Below are 4,780 nucleotides of genomic sequence, written 5' to 3' on the forward strand. Positions count from 1 at the left end.
AATAATTATACACAGGAAATCCAATACATTAGCGTTTAACTTTCAAAAAGGAGACTACGATAAAATAAGAACGGTGAAAAAAAAAACTTAAGAGGAGCAGCTGCAAGGGTCAAAAATTTACATCAGGCATGGATGCTGTTCAAAAACGCCATCCTGGAAACCCAGACCAAATATATTCTGCATATTAAAAAAAAGGAGGACAGAAGACCAAACGACAGCCAGCATGGTTAAAAAGTGAGGTGAAGGAAGCTATTAGGGCTAAAAGAAAATCCTTTAGAAAATGGAAGAAGGAACCGACTGAAAATAATAAGAAACAGCATAAGGAATGTCAAGTCAAATGCAAAGCGCTGATAAGGAAGGCAAAGAGATACTATGAAAAAAAAGATTGTGTTGGAGGCAAAAACATATAGTAAAAATTATTTTAGGTATATTAAAAGCAAGAAGCCAGCAAAAGAATCGGTTGGACCGCTAAATGACCAAGGGGTAAAAGGAGCAATCAGGGAAGACAAAGCCATAGAAGAGAGATTAAATGAATTCTTTGCTTTGGTCTTCACCAAGGAAGATCTGGGAGAGATACCGGTGCCAGAAATGGAATTCAAAGCTAATGAGCTGGAGAAACTGACTGAAATTTCTATAAACCTGGAGGATGTAATGGGGCAATTTGACAAATTGAAGAGTAGCAAATCTTGTGGACCGGATGGTATTCATTCCGGAGTACTGATAGAATTGAAAAATGAAACTTGCAGAACTATTGTTAGTGCCAGAAATGTTATTCAAAGCTGACAAGTCGGAGAAACTGAATGAAATCTCTATAAACCCGTAGGAAGTAATGGGGCAGTTCTACAAATTGAAGAGTACCAAATCTCCTGAACCGGATGGTATTCATCCCAGAGTACCAATAGAACTGAAAAATGAACTTGCGGAACTATTGTTGTTAATATGTAAGTTATCCATAAAATCAAGCGTGGTACCAGAAGATTGGAGGGTAGTCAATGTAACATTGATTTTTTAAAAAAAGTTCCAGAGGAGATCGGTGAGTCTGACGTCAGTGCCAGGCAAAATGGTAGAGACTATTATAAAGAACAAAATTACACAACATATTCAAAAGCATGGATTAATGAGGCAAAGCCAACATGGATTTAGTGAAGGGAAATCTTGCCTCATCAATCTATTACATTTCTTTGAAGGGGTGAACAAACATGTGGATAAAGGGGAGCCGGTTGATATTGTGTATCTGGATTTTCAAAAGGCGTTTGACAAAGTACCTCATGAAAGATTCCAGAGGAAATTGGAGAGTCATGGAATAGGAGGTACTATCCTATTGTGGATTAAAAACTGCTTAAAAGATAGAAAACAGAGAGTAGGGTTAAATGGTCAGTATTCTCAATGGAGAAGGGTAGTTAGTGGGGTTCCCCAGGGATCTGTGCTGGGACCGCTGCTTTTTAACATATTTATAAATGACCTAGAGATGGGAGTAACTAGTGAGGTAATTAAATTTGCTGATGACACAAAGTTATTCAAAGTCGTTAAATCACAGGAGGACTGTGAAAAATTACAAGAGGACCTTACGAGACTGGGCGTCTAAATGGCGGATGATGTTTAATATGAGCAAGTGCAAAGTGATGCATGTGGGAAAGAGGAACCCGAATTATAGCCACGTCATGCAAGGTTCCACATTAGGAGTCACGGACCAAGAAAGGGATCTAGGTGTTGTTGATGATACATTGAAACCTTCTGCTCTGTGTGCTGCTGCGGCTAAGAAAGCAAATAGAATGTTAGGTATTATTAGGAAAGAAATGGAAAACAAAAATCAGTACGTTATAATGCCTTTGCATCGCTCTATGGTGCGCCCGCATCTCGAATACTGTGTTCAATTCTGGTCACTGCATCTCAAAAAAGATATAATGGAATTAGAAAAGGTGCAGAGAAGGGCGACGAAAATGATAAAGGGGATGGGACGCCTTCCCTATGAGGAAAGGCTAAAGCGGCTAGGGCTCTTCAGCTTGGTGAAAAGACAGTTGAGGGGAGATTTGATAGAGGTCAATAAAATGAGTGGAGTGGAACGGGTAGACAAAGCGTTTGTTTACACTTTCCAGGGGTACTAGGACTAGGGGGCATGCGATGAAGCTACAAAGTAGTAGATTTAAAATGAATCTGAGAAACCTTTTAGGGGCTCATTTTCAAAGCACTTAGCCTCCCAAAGTTCCATAGAAACCTATGGAACTTAGCCTCCCAAAGTGCTTTGAAAATATACCTCTTAGTCTCTCAACGTGTAATTAAACTCTGGAATTCATTGCCAGAGAATGTGGTTAAGGTGGTTGGCTTAGCAGAGTTTTAAAAAAATGTTTGGACAGCTTCCTAGAGGAAAAGTCCATTGACCATTATTAAATTGGCTTGGGGAAAATCCACTATTTCTAGGATAAGCAGCATAAAATGTTTTGTACTTTTTGGGGGATCTTGCCAGGTATTTGTGACCTGGATTGGCCACTGTTGGAAACAGGATGCTAGGCTTGATGGAACTTTGAACTGTCCTAGTATGGCAATACTTATGAAAGCTTGGCATTGGTGCAAGGCAGCTCCTACAGCGGCTTTGTAAACTGGGGGGGGGGGGGGGGGGGGGGGGGGGGGGTAAACAGCATAAAATATTATAGCAGTTAAAAACAGCAGTAATAAACTGTATTTTGTGCTCTTTTTTCCACACTGTTCTATGGAATAGGGTAATAAATGGCTAAATCTTAGTGAGAATATCCTGTTTCCTGATAGCTTCCTCTTAAGTGTTGTTGTAATCTTCCTTTGGGAAGCCAGGTTTTATAACGATGGAATATACTGAAACGAAATGGAATTAAAATTAAACTCTCTCATCACATCTTCACTTTATCTCATTTGTAGAAGCATACATTTTGGATACACAAGTGGATTATTCTGTTTTGAGCATGTTCCTGGCACAAGTTTTAAAAACCTCACTCGACTACTTCGCCAACCCAATCCAGCTAAGATAATCTACCTTCTATACTTACTCACCTAACTCTTTTCTGTTCCCCCCACTTAACCTTGATGCATCACTAATTGTATCCGATATCCTGGAATGTTAATGCCATAACAAGACTCTGTAAGCCACATTGCGCCTGCAAATAGGTGGGAAAATGTGGGATACAAATGCAATAAATAATAATAAAATATTAAAAAGAAATATTTTGTTTCATGCCGATCTCTCTTTTGTTTAAAAAAAAAAGTCAATGGTCTATAAGGTCCTAATGCAGGGCGTCGGAGTCCCTATAGGGTTTGTGTTTATTTCTTCTACTAACCTATAAATGTATTCACTCTGCTGCTCCCCAGTATCTCTCCACACTCGTCCTTCCCTACACCCCTTCCCGTGCACTCCGCTCCATGGATAAATCCTTCTTATCTGTTCCCTTCTCCACTACTGCCAACTCCAGACTTCGCGCCTTCTGTCTTGCTGCACCCGACGCCTGGAATAAACTTCCTGAGCCCCTATGTCTTGCCCCATCCTTGGCCACCTTTAAATCTAGACTGAAAGCCCACCTCTTTAACATTGCTTTTGACTCGTAACCACTTGTAACCACTCGCCTCCACCTACCCTCCTCTCTTCCTTCCCGTACACATTAATTGATTTGATTTGCTTACTTTATTTATTTTTTGTCTATTAGATTGTAAGCTCTTTGAGCAGGGACTGTCTTTCCTCTATGTTTGTGCAGCGCTGCGTATGCCTTGTAGTGCTATAGAAGTGATAAATAGTAGTAGTAGTAGTCTCTTGTAACCAGAGCTAATATTGTGATGTCATAATGCCTCAGGCCACCAATAAGAGCCAACCTCATCAGTGATGTCACAATGGCTTGATTGTCCTATACTTGGCTTACTTTTATTACATAGCTCTTTGAGCAGGGACTGTCTTTCTTCTATGTTTGTGCAGCGCTGCGTATGCCTTGTAGTGCTATAGAAGTGATAAATAGTAGTAGTAGTAGTCTCTTGTAACCAGAGCTAATATTGTGATGTCATAATGCCTGAGGCCACCAATAAGAGCCAACCTCATCAGTGATGTCACAATGGCTTGATTGTCCTATACTTGGCTTACTTTTATTACATAGCTCTTTGAGCAGGGACTGTCTTTCTTCTATGTTTGTGCAGCGCTGTACGTATGTTTGTGCGTACGCCTTGTAGCGCTATAGAAATGCGAAATAGTAGTAGTAGTACATCGTTTCCCAGAGAAACAGCAAAAATAAAAAGTTAAGGCCCTGTGAGACTCGAAGAACAGTCGTGAGGCACTTTCAGTTTGCATTAGGGCAGCAGCTTGTAACTTTAGTAACCTTACCCACCTCAGCACAGAAAAGCATAAAAGCACAACCGCCGCCCAGGACATGCAAGTTTTGTTGTTTTTTTTTTTTTTTGGGGGGGGGCGACGGAAGCGCCTACACAGTTTACGTTACAGTTGGGGGGGGGGGGGGTTCGGAGGAGAGAATTACGCGGCTGGCAAGGCAGCAGGACTACTAACCCGGCCTCGAGCCTCTCCTTCATCCCCGGGGCCCGGCCGAAACCAAATTCTTCTCTCACTGGACGAGCAGCCGCCGCCGCCGCGTGCCGCGCTCTCTCCGCTTTGCGCGCGCCTCGCTAGCTCTATTGTTGCCGGAGGAGCCCTGGCTGTGGCAAAGTCACTGAAGAGAGAGAGAGAGAGTGAGTTAGTTTGAGTTTCGGTTCTTCTTCGGCGGCACCGCCCTATAAGCAGGAAAGGGAAAACGAAAGCGAAAGCTGGTGCCCAGCCGCG

General features: G+C 42.0%; 1 protein-coding gene across 1 annotated transcript in view; it reads right to left on the bottom strand.

Moving 5' to 3' along the window:
* Positions 1-4,599, bottom strand: part of PARP9 (poly(ADP-ribose) polymerase family member 9) — a 63,275-nt gene extending 58,676 nt beyond the window's left edge. The window contains 1 exon segment of the mRNA XM_030209177.1: positions 4,511-4,599. The gene's annotated coding sequence lies outside the window, so the exon portion shown is untranslated.
* Positions 4,600-4,780: the final 181 nt, after the last annotated feature.

The sequence above is a fragment of the Microcaecilia unicolor genome, chromosome 7 (assembly GCF_901765095.1).
Source record: "Microcaecilia unicolor chromosome 7, aMicUni1.1, whole genome shotgun sequence".
NCBI lineage: Eukaryota > Metazoa > Chordata > Amphibia > Gymnophiona > Siphonopidae > Microcaecilia > Microcaecilia unicolor.